This window comes from Thunnus thynnus, chromosome 15 (genome assembly GCF_963924715.1).
Source record: "Thunnus thynnus chromosome 15, fThuThy2.1, whole genome shotgun sequence".
Lineage (NCBI taxonomy): Eukaryota > Metazoa > Chordata > Actinopteri > Scombriformes > Scombridae > Thunnus > Thunnus thynnus.
The window spans coordinates 13139991-13163102 of NC_089531.1; the positions used below are offsets into that span (position 1 = coordinate 13139991).

The 23112-nt window shown below is 40.8% G+C and overlaps 1 long non-coding RNA gene across 1 annotated transcript; it reads left to right on the forward strand.

Moving 5' to 3' along the window:
• Positions 1-6524: 6524 nt before the first annotated feature.
• LOC137198756 (uncharacterized) lies at positions 6525-22834 on the forward strand. The gene is made up of 3 exons (XR_010931674.1): positions 6525-6676; positions 8327-8466; positions 15696-22834. It is a non-coding gene; the product is annotated as an uncharacterized lncRNA (long non-coding RNA).
• The last annotated feature ends 278 nt before the right edge of the window (positions 22835-23112 follow it).

Consider the following 23112-nt stretch of genomic DNA (forward strand, 5'->3'; position numbering starts at 1 on the left):
CACAGTGTTTATGTGTGTGTGTGTGTGTGTGTGTGTGTGTTTTTTTTTTAGGTTCAAGATGATAATTAGGTGTAGGTTTATTTTAAGATAAAAAATACAATTAAGGTTTGTTTGAGTTTAGAGTGAAGGTAGGGATTAAGACTACAGTAGGTTTAGCTGTAGGCAGACACTAACAAACCATCACAGATGTTATGTGCAACACAGGTCACATCACAGATAGGTCTGTTTCACACTAGAAAACTTTTACAATCCTCATCTTCTGTGAAATTATTATATCAGTTAAGTACAGGGGCATACTATTCAAATTTCTGGCCACAACCGGTTTTCAGATGTAAAAATGGCAACCAAATCACCAGAACAAAACGTTGGCATTGTATGTTTCTGCAAACCACAGACACGTTAAATGTTCACGTTTCAATGTTGGCCATTATCAGTTGAATAATGATGTTTTATGATGTGACAATGCTGTGGTTAAGGTCTGGTTAGGTTTAGGCACAAAAAACCATTTGGTTAGGGTTAGGGAAAGACGCTGGTTTGGGTTAAAAAAAAAAATAAAAAAAAAAACTGTTGCAAATGTCCTGATGTCTTGCAAAAAACACCCGGTTTTGTGGGTTGAAACAGGAAGTAGGCGTTGGTTTCGAGGTGGTCTCAAACCTTGCTTTCTGCTGATTTCCAACTTTCTTCTAACAAACTTACTAACCATCCACCGACCCCTCCTCCTTCTAAAAAGACAGTCAGCTCATATAGATCTCATGTGAAGTACGTCACTTTAGAAATGTTGATATGATACATATTGTTGAAATGTTAATTGGCTACATATTACACGTGTTGAAACGTAGATATTCAATGTATCTGTGGTTTGCAGAAACGTACAATGCCAACGTTTTATTCTGGCGACCAGGCTGAAAATATAATTAATTTGATATATTAGACAAATTCAAGGGAAAAAACAGCATAAATTGTAGTAGTCAGGCCAGAACAGCTTCAGTGCTCCTTGGAATAGATTCATCATGTCTCAGGGGGGATGAACACCATTCATTCTTCCAAAAGATATTTCCCAATTTGGTGTTTTGATTATTGTGGAGGAGAGAACTGTCTGACTACACAATATCAGCCCGATAATAGCCCAAACACAGGTTGCAAAAGACTTGAGTGGTCAGGGTCAAGAATTTATGACTAGGCTATATAATCGCCTAATCTGACACAGAGACCGTGTCAAAAGGTAAAAATATAATTTGGTCTGATTGAGGTCTGACACGCCAGTCCAACATCTCCCAAAGCTGTTCAACTTGTTGAATATGGTGACTGTGAAAGCCGTGGCACGGGATTCAAATTATTCTCATCAAACCGTTCAGTGACCCCTCCCGTCCTGTGTGGAAGCATTTGCATTTATTATATTACTTCATTCATTTATTCAGGTTTTCCCTTCACCGTAATCTGTCACCTGTCAGTGCATCTGTGATGCTCGAGATGGTCTGAGGCTCAATCTAGATGTGCATTAATAATACAAAAGTGGGTGTTTTTGTGTGATTTCTTTTGTTTTCTAAGACAGAGTTTATTGGTTAATTTAGGGATTTTTGAGAAATGACCCACTTATCCAAGGGAATAATGTAGGGTTGAGGTTAAGGAATTAGGATTCAGATTAATATTGGAAAAGTCAGAGGCAGGCCATTCCAAGTGCAGTAATAACATGTGTATAAGTAATTATATGTGTGTGCATACATGTGTGTGTTTAACAGTGAAATACAGTCCTAGGGGAACTGCATGAAAATTTGGAGACTTTAATTAACCTGTTTAATTTCGCCGGTGGTGGTTTAACCACTCTATCTAGCCTAACGGCAGCCCGCAATATTAATGGCTCAGTTAATTCCAAATATTAAGCATTAGCCTCGGTTTGATTAACTCTGCCAATTTCATATCTTATAATGGTGTCCTTTTTTTAAGGGGATATCAGTGATATTCACTCCCATAAACGTGGTCGCTGTTGGTGAAACTTTGGCTGAGCGATCCAAACATTAATCTGAATGACCTCCAATGATGAATGAATGTTCATTACACTTCTTAGCTGAGTCCCTGAAGGTCAAATTCACACTTCCTTTTGAGTGAGGAAAAGTAGCCTGAGTCAGTTGTAGATCTGCTGCCTACTTTCTCCGCTCTCAGCCCTCATTCATACACACAGTCTGTCTAGTTTGCTCTCGTTTGCTCTCACTCACTCTCAGCCTCTCTGTTGTTTTTGTCAGTGATGACGCCTCTCTTGAGTGCCCTCCAGGCATGTTGCCGTGGCGACTGGAGTAAAAGGGGCGGATGAAAGAGCAAGTACCATCACTTTTCTTCCTCCCTAACTCTCCCGCTCTCTGTCCCACCACCTATCTGTGCGGCTCCAGTGGATCACTCGCCTCCATCCACTCTAACATTTGTCATCCTTTTGTCGCCTCGCACTCAGGAGGAAAGTGCTGCGTAGAAACAGCATATTCCTCCATTTCTCCCTAAACTGATGATCTCTGGATTCCTGTTGTGGGCGCCCACCACACAGTGCCAATGAAAGTGAGATGAAAAAATAGAAAGTGACATTTAATATGTTTCCTGGACCCGGTGAAAACCAGTAAAGGCACAAATGCATATTTATGATGTGTCTTTGTGTGTGTATGTGTATGTGTGTGTGTACTTGAAACATGTGACAGAGTGAAGCTTCCTGATGTCATAAGTTATTGAATACATTTGCTCTCTCGACTTCGTACCACGTGATGCACTGTTTATGTATGCTTATTGTCTCCCTCTGCCTCTGCAGCTGTACAGTTTGTAATTTGCTACATACACCGGCACACACTATAGTAACTGTAACCATGGCTTGTTACCTTGACTCTGACTCTGTTCGTGATTAATTCATGAACAGAAGCTATGGGCATATTGATTATTCAGATAATTTGTTATCATCAATCAGGCTCAACACTTTCATATATCCTTGTTGACTCTATATTGATTTCCTGACTTCATTCCTGGTGTAAGCAATATTCCTGTTGAAAATGTGCTGGTTTCATCCACAGTGGGATTTCTTTATTCCTCCTCCTGGCTTGTAACTGTGCTATCTCTAGTTTCCTACACCCATCTGTTCCTCTTTTCCCTACGTCTCGTTTTGGACTTATCTCAGCTTTAATGTTAATGGATTGAAATTAGTTTGTCTCGGTCGAGTTTAATGTCCATTGGCGGTGTCAGTAAACAACGATTTATTTAATTAATCAGTTAATCTAGTGAAATGTCAAACTTTGAATATAAAGTAACTGTGACAGAAATAACAACAGCGGCAGAAGCCTTTTGAACTCAGAGCCACAGACAAATAAACATCTCTGTGTAAAAGTGCGAGAGTGTAAAAATGTAACCTCCCTCATCTTCCTTTCCGTACTCCTTTCATCCGGTGTGAATCTGCATTGTGCAGTCCCTTAACTCCACTGTCCCCACACAAGTGAAGAATGGATAAATGGAGTGAGGGACAAAAAAAAAAAGTTAGAGTGTTGGAAAAAGAGTGGAAGAAATAGCAAAAGCCTGGGGGCACAGATAGATGGAGGTTGAAGGTAGGCCTGCTGCAGAAAGAAATTACAGTGCAGGAATCGAGGGAGAGGTAGAGAAGGTTAAAGAAGACTAAAGTATAAACTGAGTGTGGAGAGGGAAGATGGAGAAGGGGGTCATGGAGGCATTAGTTAAATGAAAGAAAGGGCAACAGTGTTTTTGGTAGTGGCACGGTGCTGAGGAGAATCCTGGCCTAAGCTCCAGGTGGGCCTCCATCATTTTGTCCCCTCGAGTGTGGTGCTTAACTTGCCTCGCTTCAGTAAGTACCCAGCTGTGCAAATGGCTAATGTGATTGTGAAGATATAAGCCCAGGATAATGGCATCTGCCAAGCAATCAAGAACAATGTTCCTCAGCGTCGGGGCTGTGATGAAAAGGGAGCGCCGGGGAATGGATGCTTGGATGAGGGTAGAGCCTTTGGGGAAGGGAGCGATGTGCTGGTAAATGGTCATAAAGGACAGAGGGTTGGAGGAGCAAGGAGAAGAACTGCGAGGACAATCTGTTTAGAGGTACGCATAGAAATGAAATAGCAGAGTAATGCCAGGAGTGAACTGGCATGGATTAAAGGCACAGCACCGTCCTGCAGTGCTTATGAAGTACAAAGATTCAACAAGAAACTAATGTCAGTAGTGCAAAGACACAAAAAAGCACAGAAATATTCACATTACTTTCCACCATGCAGCACTAACTACGTTGTGAGTCTCAAGTCTGTTGGACAGAGTGTGTATGCACCCGCCCCTTTGCACTGCAACTAAGACATTATAGAGTGCAATGGCTGATGGGAAAAGGGAGTTCTTGGCTCTGTTCATTTTGCAACTGGGAGTCTGAAGACGTCTTCCTGATGGGAGGGCCTGAAGCGTTGTGGGTGAAGTAACAGATTTTCAATTTTTGAGAGAGCACAGGTTTTGTAGGTGTCACTAAAGCCGCCTTGCTTAGAGCCTATTATTTTGCTGGTAATATTCACATTTTTTGCTGAGCAAGTTCCTCCGGGCAGCATTACCAGCAGAGGATGCACAATGTCACAACACTCTCGACAAAAGACATATAAAAAATAATCAGAATAAAACACACAGAACAAAAAACACACTTGCTTTTCATAAGAAATACAGCTGTCGTTTACTTTTCTTACAATGAAGTCTGTGTGATAGTTCCACTTCAGTTTGTTATCAATGGAAATCTCAAGGCTTCTCGACAGCTTCACCATACTGTATGTGGGTTTACAAAATAAGTAGAATAATAGCCACAATGCAGCACGAGTTTCTTAGAAAGCTTAGGCTGGATCAGGAAATGTTGGTGCTGAGGGCTTATGACAGCCAAGGCCAAGATGGTGGTCCAGAGATGAACTTGTTTGAACTGTAGTTGACGTTAAGTGGCAGAAACAGAGGAGACTGACAGAATGGTGGAAGTGTCTGAGTGGTAGGAAGGACATTACTATATCTCCCAGTCACATTCTTGATCTCTCAATCACTTGCAAATTAATGTGCTACTTGGGCTATACAAATAAACTTAATTTCTCTGGTAGTTAGTTTGTGTCATGGACTCTGTTTCTGGATGTTTTTTTGGGGTTTCTGGTGTTGCTCTGTGTGTGTTTTGAATGCGCTCTGAGTTGCAAATTGTTTGTGATATCTGCATTTGCCATTTGTGTTTCTTTGTGTAGTGCTTGAGCTTGGTATTGTTTTTCCTTTGAGTCCAGGGGCCTGTACTACAAAGCAGGATTTAGGGTTAGCAAGGTTAAACCTGAAGTTTAACTTACCAGGATATGTTGCCATGGTAACTAATGCTAACCTGCTCCAGAGCAGGTTAACCTCAGAGAATCAGATCGCAACTTGTCATCACCCCGACCACTGACCAATCAGATCACTAGAAAAAAAGAGTCATCATACTACAGGATCCCGACATGGACAAAAGTCCCGAGTTTACAATAAAGTGAAAAGTAAAAAAGAGCAATAATAATAATAATAACTTTCTTTGTATAGCACCTTTCATACAAAATACAGCTCAAAGTGCTTCACATTAATACAATATATATTTTTATAGGTCAGTGGGAACATTTTATTGTTCCAGGCTTTCTATTTCCACTCTGGTTTTAAAATAGAGCTTTTAAGATTGTTTATGGCACTAAACACATAATGATGATTTAAGCTGCATTTTAATTGTGCAAAATGTATTTTATCAACAGAGTGGTAGCCGACAATGTGGATGATTTTACACTCTGATTCAATCACTGCAGCTCAGAATATCATGAGACACCTGTGTGATGATAATTGGAAATAAAAACTAAAGCTTGTCTTTTATTAGAACAATAATCCACACACTGTTAATCAGCTCCCATAATTATAAATACAACATCTCGGTCAGATAGACTTCATCAGTCATTAACTACTTTTCCACTCTTTGCTTCGGTAGCAGAAACAGTCTGGCATTACTTTAAAGTTTTTTATGTGACATATTCAGAATGGTTTCTCCATCATCCAACTAAATAGAAAAAATACTTAAGTCATATATAATAATTCCTACATGTATTTTAAGCCTTAGCCCACTTTTAATCTACATCTTCTTATTCTGTTACAATCTATTGTTTACATTTCACTTTGTTGGATATGACTTTTTGCTGTCACTAAAACAAGTTTTCCACAGGTACTTTGCATCATGCCAGCTTCGTAGTACTGGTTATCTGCATGGCCAAAGTTAGGCTCAGTGAAGCCAGCTAATGAACAGGTATCCTGGGTATGATAAACTAGTTTTATTTCTGTCTTGCTTTGATTTTTATTCTCAACAGTTTGTAACCTTGTGTTTCTCATGTGTTGCTCTAGTCCTACTCATTGCATGTTTTCCCCTGCACACCTGTGTTTTGTCTTGTTGGCCTTGCCCTGTTTGTTGCTTGCCACACCCTCCTTTTCTTCATTGTTAACCAATCTTTGTGTTTCCCTCCTTTTCCAGTGCCTGCCCAACTCCAGCTGTGTCTCGTTCTGTCATTAGTTCCTTGTGTATTTATACCTGTCTGTCAGTTCCTGGTCAACATATCCGGGTGTTTGCAGCTGTTATTTTTTTGCTCCTCGTGTCTCAAGTCAGCCAGTTCTGTTTTTGTCTTCGTCTGCCAGTAACCAGCGTCTGGTAAATAAATAATTATTTTCTTCAGTTCCTGTTGCCTGCCTGTTGTCTCTGCGTTTGGGTCCGCTTGCCAGCACAACCGTGACAGTGTATGATTATGAAGAAAGATTAGACACAGTAATTATATGTATGATATGAAAAAAAATTCATTAAGTGTTGTGTGTTAATTGGAGAAAAGATATGGAGTTATGTTTTGCAATAATATAAGCAAAGAACATTGCATAATGAACTCTCCTCCATATTTGGTGTTAAAATTCCATGATGCTTTAGCTGGAATACTTAGTATTTCTCCATAATAAAGTAAATACCTTAATCAGATTTTGTGACAATCGAATGAAATTAGATGACATCATGTATCCTATGTCATTTAATTTCATTCAAACTATTAGGTACTCCGTGTCAGTTGTTTTTAAAATGATAATGTAGGCTCACTCATGAGCAAACATTTCCTTTAGGCTCACTGTAAACCCTTAATCAAAGCTAAATGTGGCTCGATGGGTAAACTAAAGCTTCTTTGGTACACCTTAGGTCAGCTTAATGCACATGTTAGCCTCTACCCAGAAGACCATGAGGCGCAAAAAGGGTTAAGAAGGTGGAGGGGTGTCGAATGATAGAAAATTATGTTTTGACAGTCAGGAGGGGGGTAGGGCATGGGCTAGGATGGGCTGAGAATAGATGCACTTTCAATGGCATGAAATATTGAGGAGAGGAGGGAGAAAACAAGAGCATAGCAGCATGTGTCTGATGAGCAAACAAAAAGAGGAGAGAGTTATTAGCATGACTGCTACAGGGAGGGAGAATGTTTTCCACCGCACAGAACGTTCAGGAAGCCGAAACTGAACAGTACAGGACATTCATGTTTCACCTCGAGAATCCAAGACTGTTAAGAAAACATTTTTAAACAGCTGTAGTAGTGGAGGGTCTATCACTTGTGTTGAGATGCTGCAGACGATGGACAACCAATCAGATGATGCTTTCCCAACACAAAAAACAGAGGAAATTGAAGCCATCACTTGGTTTTGCATTTTTGTCTATTATAGGTAAATATTACATTGAGAGAGAGACAGAGAAAGAGATAATTGGAGAGTTCACAAGATTTCACAAAAGAAATCATAAAGCTTTGAAAATATTGAGCCAACATTTTCATACTGCATTACTGATGGAAACGGGTGTAAGTCAGCGAACTAACCTGTTAAAATATGGTTTAAACTGTAGTAAAAGTAATATACAATCACTGCCACCACAGTCCAGACTGGCTAATTAATATGGGTTCATTAATTAATAACTAAAGGATATTAATGGTATATTGATGCGACTGATGTGAGATAGACAAATAGATGAGGAAAAATCTCCCTGCTTCTTCATGATTGACTACAAATCAATAAAAGTAATGGGAAATCTTGTTGCCAAGACAAGTTTTGTTCACTGCGTCTCGGAAATTAGGCGATACGTGTCATTATAGAACACCAAGCATTAAAAATGCCTACATAAGCTTTGTGCAATCACATCTTCCAGGTACAAGCACAAACAAGTATTGACAAACCTGATAGCATGCTGAGACCTACAAGACTTTGGAGAAAAAAAAAAAAGTGCTGAGAAAATCAGGAAGACGGGGTGATGTTTATTGTACTCTATTCTCTATTTGGTTAAAAGGTTTTCTTTTCCCCCTCACTTGAGTCTGCTCTTAGTGAAGCTCGGAGGATTGTTTTTCAAACAACAGCTGGTCAATAACCAGTCTCAAATCAGCAGCCTCGACTGACCACGGGACGAGCATCGATTGAGGAAGCAATTAAGTAAGCATCTGAATGTATTCATAAAGGATTGTTTCTCTCCTCACCCTGTCTTCCTCTTTCTCTCTCTATCCATCCTCATTGCTGTCTGTCGGTAAGTAAAAGTAGTGTCCCTGAAACCCGTTAATGATCAGTAACTGGCTGGAAGGAGGGCATCATCAGTAAACACAACTTCCCTCTCATTGTCACTCTGCTAAGTTAATGACACACTCTGAATGGCAAAAACTTCACTTTGCATCTCATCACTGTGCTTGCCCACAGCTCTAATGAGAAGCTATGGAGGTAGGAACTGCAGTGGCAGAGGGAACTGACTGGCAGAGTGAATCAGAGTCAAAAGGCAATGTTAGTCATTGCCATAACAGCCTCAGGGGTTGGCTGTATCCTGCATGTACAGGCTCCATAGCGCACAAGAACAGTTATTATTAGCATAGAAATGACTTGCAATATGCCATAATAGCTTGTACTGTACATGAACCAGGAACATTCAGATAAATGTGTCACTACTTAGCCCTCTCAGCCTTGTTATCCGTTGTCTCTATATAGAGAATTAGCCCTGTGTTGTCAAACAATGATAATCCTTACGTGCTGCCTCCACTCACCTATCCATCTTTTCTTCATCCAAAAATATACAGCCATACTATAAACCTGCTGCGTCCTCACATCGACAGCTATTTTCTGCCTCCTCTGTAAATGTTAGGTCGAAAGTTCGCTTTGAAATAATGGAGCATGTGACCTTTTTCTCTGCGAGCAGAAGATATTGCTCCCAAGGAATTGGAGCATTTTGGATGAGAGGGGGTGTACAGAGGAGGGGGAGCAGCGAAAGCCCTGAGGGAGAAGGAGAAATGTCACAATCACTACCAGAGCAAGGCCTGGTGTGGACATCAACCTTTCCCTGTGTGTGCTTTCTAGGGAGAAGGAGAGAGAAAAAAAAACCCCCACAGCCCTGGGATTATGGCTTCAAATAGAGAATGGGGACAGTTCACAGATTTTGAATGAGATGAGGAGGAGGAGGACAAGCTGATTATGGAGAATGATGACACAGTAGGATCAACATGCATCTAGCTGCTAACTAATGGTTTGATTATTTATGTATTGTCAGGCACGGACCAAAATGCAGTGTCATTTATAGTAGCTTATTATAGGCTGTTACTCATAACCAGTGCTGTAGACTGGTATATTCACCAAATGGTTTGCATGCAACAAGTTACTGCAGGCTCAGCCTCCATTATTTCACATAATTATTATAACAGCATCCTGTCAAACTATACTACATGCATGTCAATTAGCTGAACATAATTTGATTAATTACAATCTTTTATCAGGATTTGGGCTTTGTTATTTTATTTCTTTTTGACTGAAGTTTTATTTATATGCGGAGGGTTGACTGAGCAGACAACGATTAATGACAACGGTCTTGAAGTTACAAAGAGATTATATTGTGCTCTCATGGAGCATATTCCTGAATAAAGTTGTGTTTAATCAAATTACCATGCACCAGTTGACACACAGTAAACCTGGGACAGGTTTAGTATTATTACAGTATGGGGTATATGTTTCTGGGTTTCTGGAAAAATAACTTGCCATATATAGCCTGCTGTGTGCAGTATACATAATAGACATTTGGCAACAGGTGGGGAGACATTGGGGCCTAGACATATGCTAGGTAAGGGGGAGGAAAACCACATACTTGTCCTGATAAGAAAAGTCAGATCTTGAAAAAGGCAAAGCTATATATTTTTTTATAAAGATTGCATTGGAGTTGTAAGGCTTACGACAACCTGTGAGCCAGTGCCTCCCTAAAATAGGTGTTGATTTACCTTTAGATCTTCATATAGAGTTATGGAATCAGTGACAAAGGTTCACAAAGAGATACTGCTTCATTTTAATTGGCCACAAGCTAAAAAGTTTGGTAACCACTGTCCTAGATTGTATTTGAATGTACTTGGAGTTTCAGGATGACAGCTGCCCTGACACAATTCAAAAACTTAAAGATCCCCTTCAGACATGTTTTAAAAATAGTCTGCTTTGAATAATAATTTGTGTCTAATATGTTTCTTTCCACAAAAAAGGTTCAATGAACCCGTTAAAATCCTTAAAATGACGTCTTCCTCCTCCTCCATTTTCAGTGGATGTGGTTTCATGTTTCCATACATCACACTTGTATAAGTTGCATACTGGACCACAATTGGCTCCAAACTTGTTGTGATATCACAAATCATGCATGTGGTAACACGTATTAAACTCAGATTTAGGATGAACATACATAAACTTTCCTCTTCGGTGGATGAATTAAGTGTCAAACTCTGCACATCATTCTGCACAGTGAAGCTCAAACATCCAACTAAGGGCACAAAAACCTCTTTCTTGTGGACTCTAAAGAAGAATTTGTGCTTTATTTTTTTGTAATTGAGTAGTCTTTTTCATTGTCATATTGTGCCAAAATGACATCCAAAACTCCATCTGATATTTTATGCAGGTTCAAGTAAAAGCTAAGAATTATTTGCAAATATAAAATAATCAAGGTCTGAGTAAATTCTTGCACAAATGTCTGAGCGTGGTCTCTGTTCATCTAAAAATGAGATCAGCCGTTTATTCGAGGGATTGTCTGTCGGGTGAAAAATGAAACCCTGTCCAACTGTTAGGACTTTACTCCTGGTTGTCTTATATCTGTAGAGTACAGTATCACTGTGACACATGGCAGGAAGCCCAGAAGGCCTGTACTTGATGCTCAGGATTTCAATCATGAGTCCAACTGACGCTTGGGTCACTCATCTCTTGGCTTTGGACCAATCCTAGCCAGTGATGCCCAGGAAAGCCGTCATGAGGTCACTATGTCAGGCCTGACCATCTTGCACAACCCTCCGCCTGGAAGGCCGAAGGAGCTGACTGACCTAATTAGCTGTTTGAATAATTGCCTGGCATGTGGCTGATTCGGATTTGTGTGTGTGTGTGTGTGTGTGTGTGTAAATGCTTGTGTCTGCGTAACAGAGGGAGTGGAAGAACGGACAGGTGGTCAGTGGCTGGGCTACAATGTAACTTTTTCAGCTCCTCTCAGTCCCTGTTACAGAGAGCCGAAATCCTGACGTCACCTCTGAGCGAGCCTCTGTTCCACTAGCTTCTGTAACTCAATGCAATCTCTCATTGGGGGTTTCTGTCTGAAACATGTTCAAAGGGTTTCCTATCCACAGTCCACAAATATTTTGGCATCCACTACAGCACTGGCTATTAGAAGTTGAAACATTTGTGAATTTAAACAGCTATTAATTTGTTTCATTAGCATAATTATCATGCAAAAACTATAGCTTCAATTAAAATTTACTGTAACTTTTTGCAACTTGTCCATATCCATAATATGCACCAACGCTCACTTCAAAGGTCGTGTTTTCAACCCTTTGGCTATAATCTCTGCTGTCCTTAATACTTCTACACCATTTAGTCCTCTGTGTCTTGCTTTTATTACAGACATGTCTGAACTAGCCACATCCCCTTGAGTCAGGCATGAACTTGCCTCTTCTATTGAGTTAGTGATGTTTAAACCATGATGGTCGGACTGTGCGTTCAGACAGAACGCAGAGCAATTTTCACCTTGTGTCATTTGCTGGACCATTTGTGTTTACTCGCCACAAACAACCAACATACCAACAGTATGTTAGCTGTATAGCCATACGCCACCTAGCAACGGACGCACCGACGTTCTAACTGAACTCAGAACTCACCAGAAACTCTGGTTCTTTACATTATTTCCCTCCAGTCTCTCTCCTTCTCTCGTCTTTTTACGTTTATGAAGCAGACTCATAAAGCTCTGGGATATGCGTACATTTTTTGCTCAAGTTAAAACATTTTCATTCTGCGCAGACTAGTCTTTGCATCAATTCGTGCTGCCCCGGGCGAATTTGCATCTACTTGCATCTTTCCATTAACATTGCATATAATTGTGCCACCAGACTTTCACTTTGTGTTCTGTCTGAACAAACCTTTAGACTTATGGAAGATGGTGTTCATTAAAGGCCCCTAAAAAGATAATTATTTAATTAACAACAATATTAGATCATTAAAAAAAGAAATTGCCATCCCTATCTAGACATATGGAGTGAACAAAACGACATACTGTTGAGTGAGTCTATGCTCCAAGGATGAATGTTTTGTTATTGGCTTTATTATAAATGTCAGTGTGATTTACCTCTGGAACAGAACTCATATGTTCACTTCTGCTCTCTGTACAGAGAGGTCGACCAAAGGCGCACATAGCCTCCCCCATACTACATCATCCACATGTTAACGGGTGTCACGCCTTTTGTTCCTCTCTTGATCAAATGTCAAAACTGACCCCTCTGACAGAATTCCCAAGAGTCACAAAGAGTGAAGAGTCACAAAGCAATATCTGCTTCTATTTACATCCTCTCGTTCTGGCATCCCTCACAAACACTCTGGCTCTTTTGTGTGTATGTGTGTGTGTGTGTGTGTGAACGTCAGTATGAGCCACAGGGGGATCAGCTGATGCTCAGAGAGCTATTTCAGCAAGCCATATAGTCTGCTATGCTGTAAGCACTTGTACAAGGGCCAAGTGCAATGCCTCAGAGGAGCATTGTTAGCCAGTAGTCCGGTGAGGAGGAGTAATGAGCCAAGCAATCAGTGTTACTTGTTCATAGCTCAGTGACACTCAGCTGACGTGGTCTCATATAGTGTTACACAAGCCTCATAAGGGACTCTCTGCGGAGCTACGTCTGTTTTTAAGCTGAATATACCCAGATGTATGGCGGCCATCTTGGAAGAATATGTCCTCCCTCTTTGTTTTTTCTGCGCTCTCTGATGAGCCTGATAATGGACAAGGGCGATACTTGTGCAGAGACGGTCATCAGATTCCATTGTTCTATTTTCATCTCCATCGCGCTGCCAGATTGAGTTTCTCATGACGTGATGATTTTTCCAAATGTTAATTAATCTTCTAAAAATGCCACTCAAACTGAAAGAGAGGCAAAGAGAAAGGGAGAAAAGTAAATGAATGAACAGGATTTAAAACCCTGGAGAGGTTTCGAAGAGAAACTTGTTTAGCTGCATTAATGGTGAACTTTGCCGGGAGAGAGAGAGAGAGAGAGAGAGAGTGATGGAAAAGGTAATAGCGCTCTCTCGATTGAGGATGCCTCATTATTTGTGGTGATGTGAATCACATCAAAGCAGCTTATTATGATCATCAGTGCTCGATAGTGGAGATGGAGGTGATCCACTCCTGGGCTGAGGGCACAGCCGTAGTGTGCTATTGATTTGGCTGTTAAGAGGTGCTTGTGTTACAAAGGGCATGCATCTCAGTCTTCCATTAATATAATTATGCTTTCTATCGCCTCTTGCACACCTCTGTGGCCTGTTGAATGAATAAAATCGCAAATAATTAAGTTGCTCTGTATGTGTTCTCTGCAGAGCTCAAGAAACCAAGCAACTAAGTGCCATGTGCAAGGTCTGGCAGGTGCTGCACGGAGAGAAGTAAATACTTTCTCAGAGGAAAATCAAGACTGACTTTATCATAAAATGCAGGCTTATGTTTTTTTCATAACAGTTCCATAAAATTCTAAATTGGCCCTTCAGATGTTGAAATTTTGAGAGAGCAATTCAGTTTTGTTTTGTGCATAAAGTTAATTGGATGTTTGAAGTTATTTAGATGCTGCCGAAAAGTTGCTCTGCCATTTAAAAAAAAAACCCTCAGTCTATAATGAATGCAACCAGCTTCACATTACACAGATCTTTAACCCTGAAACTTGACACAGTGCCCTCTGAACACACACTGCTTGTGGTCTTCTTCCACCCTTTTATTCGACACGCCAAGGGCCTTCTCGGAGGACCTGTTTTGTAGAGAACCATTTGGTATTAGCATTTTCAAAAGGGCAATCGAGTCAGCGCGCAAGAAAACAGGGAAAGGTCACCAGGTTTCCTGCCGCTTAAAACCTCCACACTCTATCAAGTTCTTGCCTTGCTGCCACGGACCGACTCATGCCAAATTGAGAGATTGCCCATTTTTCTCCCCGGTGACATTAAGAGGGTCATTTAGCACTCCAGCTCCTAAAGCCCTGATCGGGCTGAACAAGGCCTTTCCCCTGAACTGCAACAGACAGGAATCAGTGGAATGTGGTAGCAAGATCTCAGACCCCCAGACAATTTAGGGCTTGGCGGTGACATGACTGGCACTGAACCTCTGGGGTAAAACTGCCACACTGGGTTGGGAAAGGGCTGAGAGCACAGGAGGGTGGTTGCGGGGGGATTTCTCCATGAACGTCTGTCTGGCTTCCAGTGAAACTGGCGGTGCGTGCCTGGTGCGTGCTGTGTGGCAAAGCAAGCAAGGGCCCCTGCGGAGGCTGGTTCCAGCGGTGGGGGAGATGTGCTTACACGGTTGAGTTAGCTAAGCCTGCAGATCCAGAGGGGACAGAGGGGGTGGCATGGGGAGGAGAGGCAGAGCTCCAGGGAACAACGTGAGTCTTGGCTGTGGATAAAAGTGCTGCCTCACAGGCGCCAATATCTCTGAGTACCCCGGGGTTGACCTTGGCAAGCCTGTGCTCACTGCCAACCCATCTGCTTGTTGTAGATGTGATGGTTAGGGTGGTAAATGTAACCTTGTTACGTGTTTGTCATTAGAGATGTGTTTGAATGTTGTACATCAAACTGAAATTTATTTAAGCAAAGCAATTCATGGATCAAAACCAAACATAATGACATTCTCAAAGCATAATGGAAACCAGTCTTTAGTTGACATAATGCTGATATTTTTATATTTACATCAAACCGTACATCCATTTGTACCAACATATCCTGTTTAGATTAGATTCATTGCACAGAGTGAGTACCAGTTTGTTTGTTTGCCAACTGATTATCATTGAAAATAACTGTACTACATCTGTGATTACAATATCAGAAATGTAAACAAACCTTTAACAACGCCAGAAAAGACTAATAACTTAAAAAACTGTCAGTCCCCATGTTAAAATAACTCTTGATCAAGTGTGACAGCAGGTTTCATTCTTGAATTGCTACTTGGGTGACTCTTGTTTACATTTGGGTCATGGATTTTACCTTTCAGTGTCTTTCCAAGTGTCCATTTATATTGGAAATTGTCTCTAAACTGTAATTATGTGTATAATTTTATGTATGTTTACACTTTCAAACAAACACATTTATTATTGGTGAAGTTGCTGACAGTCCAGTCACTTTCCATTGACTAATACCTTTCTTTCTCTCATCACCTGCAGCTGTTGATGACATCTTCTTATGGATGACAGGGTCCACACTAAGCCGAAGTGGCATCCTTGGGATTTGGATTCATTTTATTTTTTTCAAATAAAATCTCCTGATTGGAATTAAGAGCGCTGCGCAGGGCGCAATGAGTTCACCATGTCTCAGTTGTGTCGTTTTCATTTTCTCCTCCCTCCTCTTGCCTGGTCCTTAATTGGCTCTGTCAGTCTGTAAACGACGACTGAATGTGTCTTTCCACCTGCTCCTCTCATCGTCAGCATGTTATCATCGCCTGAACACCCTTTCTCGCTCATTGACTCCTTTCTCTCTCCTCTCCTCTGTCTCTCATCACCTGTCCTATACCAGTCCCTCTCCCTCCCTCCCTCTTTCTCTCAATTTTCTCCCTCTTTATTCCCCTCGTCCTTTTTGCCTGAGCGGCATGTGGTGAGCAGGTAAATAAATCACTAAGCAGCTCTGGAGAAGATAACGAGGCAACGGGGGATACTCTGCACTCTGCAGATGTGTGCAGATGCTTTGCCTAGGGCCACATGGAAGAGGACCGAGCCACTTGATATATATATACCTGATATCTTCTACGCCCCTAGAAAAACGCATGGACTCTAATCAGATGCTCTGAATAAACACTGTTTTGAAGGCATGAGGTGTAGTGTTTTGCTGTAGTAGATTGAGTAACATTTGGAGGGGCAGTGATGTTGGCAGAGAGAGAGAGAGTCTGATAGAAATTTTTCACGCTCTCTGAATTTACCACTCTCCCAAAATTATTCATCGTCTCCCAACAGGAGTCCGAGGAAGCCACGAGGGAGGTTAAGAGACGGTGAAAATATGCCCTGGGTGAAATTTCACTCTTCGTAATTTTACATGCAGCAGATACAGAGACAATGACCAACACGCTAAGGCCCAATTACATTTTCTGAAAGCAAGAAGAAAGCGACAAAATTGTGACATTAGGGTAATGAAGAGAAAACTTTGCTAATGAGAAAGCGAGACATGGAAAGAAAAAGAGAGAGGGAGTTTACTTCCATGCTGGTTTGGTGACAGACAAAGGATCAGAGTTCAAGAACAGTGAAGGAGGACTTTTAACTTGCAATTAAATCCCTGCTTTGGAAAAAATGATTATTCTAGCCCTAGGAGAAAGAAAGCTAGCTTTTCATCATTTAGTGAAAAAGGAAAAAAAAACACAGTTAAGTGGGGAGACGAGGTGGAAAAGATGTGGAGCAAGGAAGGGAGTAAAGGCTGCCATCAGAGAGAGATATCCTCTTACCAAATGGCGCTAATAGGCAACACAAAGAGGTGAGGAACACAGGAACAAATAGATCGATTGTCCAACCAAGCGAATGTTGGGCAAGGGAAAAGATAAATGAGTGATAAGTGAGTGATAAATGATAAGTGAGGAAATATTATCACAGCACATTATACAACACACAGTTTGCTATGATTGCATTATACTGTTATAATTAATGTTGGGGTGGGTCTCCAAAATGAAAAGGATGTAATTATTGCAGAAAAATTACCTCAGTGTGTGTGTGTGTGTGTAGCTTAGGCATGCATAAATGTGTGTGAATGCATGAGTTTATGTGTGTGTGAGTGCTGCATGTGGAAGTTTATGACATTGAGGAGTTTTCCTTCTGCTGATTAGGCAGGTGAAGTGCTACAGTATATTAGGATTTGCTCAGCTAAATGCTTCATGGCATCTAGACAATGGCTTATTTATTAACACTTCTGCCAACCATTGGCAAAGCAAATGGAAGCTCAATTAAGGTGAATAAATTAGGATTAACGTAGAAATGCGGCACATTTTCATTTTAATTAAATGTGTTTATTATTTATTTCCAGAATCGTTGCAGGGGGGATTGGGGGAATCAGACGCCTCACTGCTTCCTTCCAGGATGACACAGAGCGAAGGAGAGTTACCAAGGTAGAGGTGTGTAATCAAAGTGGCTGCTGGATGACACACATTGTATACTTACACATTTTACGACAAAATGATATGGTTGTCATTAACGCTGATAGAAAGTCACAGAAAATCCTCATCCCCACAGCCTGATTCCAAGCGCATTTATGATCCCTGCAATGCGACAGAGGGAGCCGAATCAACACGGCCCTTCCATTTCATTCTTTTAAAGTTACGCTTGGCGAGGTTTTATGAGCTCCTACACAAATCATATTAGATGAGTTGCCACCAAGTCATTTGTTATATATTACTGCACCTCATCACATTCCCCAGAAGGGGAGAAGGCAAGAAATACAGCGAGGGCCCCACACAGAGCGCCACGTCGCTAAATGGCAGAGAGACAGCAGAGGGGTGACACACGTCGTGTCATCGATGTCATGGCAGTGAGTCCCGCTGTCTTGTACGGTATAATCTAACCAGCCTGGATGTTAGACAGGCTTTTTCCTGCCATGCCAATATGGCTTCTTGGAATGGAGGTGTACCGACAAGGCAAACAAAATCAGGAACGTGATGCAGGCGGATTCACAGACATAATCAGAGATACACTATATATCAATCTCACACACGTACTTGTATGCATCTCACACTGAATTATGGACCCCCGTTGAATGGGTTTCCTTCTAATTCCAGGCCCATTATGTAGTTTGGTGGTATATTTTTCTTATTTTGCAAGATAAATGGAGAAATATAACTGGCATAACATCACATTGAGATATAATATTCTTCTATAATAAAGTGTGACCCTAGTAAAATTTGAAATTTCACCAGAACTTGGCAAACATCAATGTGTTTTGGTTATAGCCCTGCAGAATCAAACATCAAGGGTGTCTTTTATACACTCATCATTTTGATGTTCGTCAGCCACAGGGAAAAATCCAGAGAGGGAAAAGTGGAGATACTTACTGCACAATTTTTCACAACTCCAAAATACAATGCAGCCACAAGATCTGTTGTGTTTGATTAGAGGAAAAGATTCCCAGTTTTTCGGAGAGGAAGAATTTACTAGTTTGCTTTTACCACAATTGGTTTCCCTCAGCTACACACACCTCTAAAACAAACACAATGAGGAAAAGATTAAGGGTATATGCGCTCAAGTGAGCTCAGTGAGAAACGTAAGAATCCAATTCTTGAATTAGAAGTAAAAAAGGCTAGTGAGAGGAAAGTCGATACAATTAAGGGAATTTATAATGTTTCACCATATAACCAATTCTGAAACATATTAAAGGGAAATTCATTTATTTTTTTCAACTTTACTCTCATAATTGGCCTCTCTAACTATAGGTCATTCTTATTTTGCAAGGCCACCTTCACTTAAAGATTCAGGAATCCCCCAAACCTTGGAAATTAGCCCTGTGGACCAACTATGGTAGCTAAATGAATTGAGATCTACTTCTGGGGCAACTTGTCCGCTAACAAAACTTGCTCATTATATTCATCTCTGTGTGTCGGTTTGTTTACATGTGTAAGGCTTTGGGTTGCTGGTAATTTATATGTATCAGACAAGAAAATATGTGTTTTTGTTAATGTCTTCTAAGGAAATTATTAGAACAATCATGAGTCATTTTGCTTTGATGGCTAGCCACATTTATTCAAACTAGAGCACACAAATGAGAAACAACTGTTTTATGTAAAATTATGTAAAAATGTTCATTTGGAAAGCTTTAATTGCTTCGAGCTGATATACATGGTTCTGATGTCTTTCTTAAATCTCTATAATGTGGCGAGTGCACATTTAGCAATACCCATTGTTAGAGTGGATAAGACTGGGCTTGTAAAATAACATTAATTTATATTAAAAATCAAAAACTATCTTACCGTTATATGTAGTAGAATGAATTTTTTCCTCTTTTTTTCCAGAGATACAGACAGTAGTCATATCAGCTAACATTGTGTAGGTGACATCTTATATGACACTTCCAGGCACAAGACTCAATGTGCATCATCTTCTACACAGAGTTGAGCTAGATTGGCATATTGTTATATTGTCAGGATGATAGTGGCATTAGAGCTGGACAGACAGGCAACCGAGGGAGGCATTCAAATCCTCTCTGTGTTGCAAAGTCCCAGGCTGCAGAGAAGAGTGACATTTTATGAAAATGACCTGAGCTCAGCCGATCTCTATTGCCAAGCAAAATGTCAGTCACAGAAACAGATATGTTATCCTCTCGGTTTGGTTTAGTTTAGATTAATTGTCTTTTTTGTTGTATTGTATACAGGAGAAGTTGTGGAAATACACCACGTTATGGCTTTCCTTTCACTGTCTCACTACAAGACTAGTAAATGTGTTTTTAAACAAGCACTTAGAATTTGTGGAAAACTCTAACTGGAGCTAAGTGTTTCGCTCAGAGCTAGTGGGGGTAGGTTGGTTATTACATAATTACATAAAGCATAACCCTTTGTTGTGCATTAGCTCCCCTCAACACCTGAACTCAGTAGGAGTAAAACTGTAGCCTCAGCAGCACTTTGTTTTGAGTGGTATAAATACGCCTATATGTCCATTGTCTTGTTGGATAGATACAAGCATGAATCAGCTCTCCATTAGACTTTCATGAGGGAGCACAAAGACAACCCACAGCTTTTATTTCCTTTACATTACCTCTCTGGTCACAAAGGTAGAGGGTGCTTTGCAAACAATGATATATGGCACATACCCACACAACTGCATTATCATAAAGAGTCTTCCACTTACTTATCATTGGAGAAAAAGAGTTTAGCACACCAAGCCAGACAAAGATGGAACCCAGAGGTAAACACCAAGATTTGGAAGCTGTTTGAATGGAGTCCATTTGAGTATTGGGGTAAATTCAACACATCCTCATAATTAAATGACCATATAGGTCAATTGTCCATGCACTCTGGAACGACCCATAGGTGCATTTTCTAATATGCCGACTACCGCCAGAAATCACTAAACCGTTACAAATAACTGTTAAAAATAATTATGTTTTATGGTGTGACAACATTGTAGTTAAGGTCAGGTTAGGTTAGGGCACAAAAACCAGGTTACGGTTAGGAAAAGATCATGATTTGGGTTGAAATGACTGAAACAGCTGAAACAACTGAAATAGTTACTTCCTTAAAGTTAGGCAATCTTTGTCATCACGGCAACAGTAAACACCACAACAATCTTAGTTACAGTTTTTTATCCTCGACTCGCAGTTGGAAACAGGAAGCCAACAGCGGTCTCCTGCAGCTAAGTCCACTTTTTGCCATCTATCTAGCCATCCACCCAACCTACTACCTCCTAATAAGGAAATTTGTCCTTATATCGACGTCATCTGAACTGCATCACTTCTCCAGGTCATAATTACTACAGCCACTAGATGGTGTCTGTAACTCAAACGTAACTATAGGTCATTTTTGGCATTGAACACAAATATCCGAATCAGTTGGACCAGACATTAAACGGACTTTACCCTGCTAGCTCCCTAGTACAAAGTCTGTATAATGTCTGTTTGAGCCCATGTGTGAATACAGCAGGTCATTTTCTGGAGAATTCACAGTGAGCAAGTGAGCATGTTGATGACGTTTCTATCATGCAACTGGCGCGAAACCGGAAGAACACAAACATCCGAGAGTGAAGAGGAAGGGTCATTTACACAAAGACGCAAGCGAAAATGTCTAACTGGAGAGACAACTCAACTTGGGAACTTCTAAGGGTAAGGGCTGACACCAAAATCATCAGACAAATTCAAGGAACGGCAAGAGACTCAGTTGTTTATGACCAAAATACAAACCGGCTACGTGACTGTGCATACTTTTTGTGTCATGTCTTGCCTCTTGCATGCTATACTCAGGTGCCATCCTTCGCTCAAACCAGAGTATTTCCAGCAGGTGAGAAAACATCTTACATGGAGTTCGAGAAAACAGCTCTATGCTGTAGTTTTTCTTGGGGGGATGGGCTGGGTAAATTAGGTATTAATTCTGCACAATGAGACTTGCATAGCAATTCATGTTGACGGTGGCTGTGGCAAAATTAACAAAACAGAAATTTTGACAATAAGAAAAAAGAGAGAAAAGGCAAAAGAACTGGATGGAGGGGACAGATCAAGGGGAAAGCAGTGAGACAGACAGAAAAAAGCAAAGCAAGAAAAAAATCATTTTAGAGGAGAAGGGAAGATAGGTGTGGAAAATGAGGAGGTAAATGCAGTGAGAGAAAGGGCAGGAAGGGAGTCATAAACTGCATTTATAAACGCGTCTCTATAGTAACCAACTGGTAATTTCACTAGCAAGAGCACAGGGGAGGAGGAGGGGGGACAAACTGGGCCACCATTTACCAGCGTCACCACAATCAGGCTAGTTATTACAGTAGAGAGAGAGCGACAGAGAAGGAGAATACTGGGAGAGGTTTGGCATTAAAATCTAAAATAATAAAACTGACTCAGAGATTGTTTGAAGTAACAAAAAAAAAAGAATCTTTTAGACATGTAGATGGAGAAAGAAAACTGAGGGATGCTCACATTGCTTTTCTTTAAACACAAACAGAAAACATGCTCCCAAGGGCTCTATAATTCTGTGATTGGTCTGTAGTTTTACCCTGCTGGGGGAGTGATTCCATCCTTTCCTTTTTACTGTGAGCAGCTTCCAGGGTGCTCTAAGCCTCGCTGTGTAAAATCACAAGCAGTTACAGCCCACCTTTACTACAGTAGGTAGGTGATAATGTTGGCAGGGTAAAGACAAAAAAGGTGAGCCTGAACATGGAACGTAGAGGTCATTTTTCCTGTATCAGTACGTGCTCCACATACTGTAGAGAGCTGCGCCACTTTCCTACTATGTACAATTACCCTTTAGCTGTGTGATTGCACATAGTGATTACTGGGTGTGTACATGTGTGTGTAAGTGTGCGTGTCTTTTGCTGTTGTTGTTCTTTTATCATTGCAACTCTGCTGCCACAGCCATAATGTTTTCTAATGTACTGTAACAAACAGCCGTTCTCTATTAGTGCGTGTCTCTCTTCGATTCTCCTCCCCTGTCTTTGTCTCCCTCGAACAAACACACACATTCAGAAGACACACACTGTACACGTGAGACACACAGATCATGTAATACACCACGAAGGCACGGGTGGGATTGTATGCAAGATCAGCCTAAACACCCACTTACACCGGTAAATCTCAATAATGTGTCTGTATGAAATCTATATACACCACTCCTGACATGCAGCAGGGTGTTACATCTGGAGTGTGTGATAGGCTATACAGTTTCATCGAGTTGTCATCCAAGACACTCGATACGGTGAGAGAAAAATTTTTAATCTACATTCAAATTTATGACAGTTTCCATTAACCAAGGGTATTGGAGCTGAGGAATGAGGCAGTATTCCTTTACTTTCAATCTTTCTTTGTAAAGCTGGAGGAAAGACAATCCGGGTAAAGCTCTGCCCCTTACCTCCCTCCTCCTCCTCCTCCTTCTTCTCTTCCTTTGCTCCCTCTGTCTTTCCTGACAAGACTGCAGATAAGACA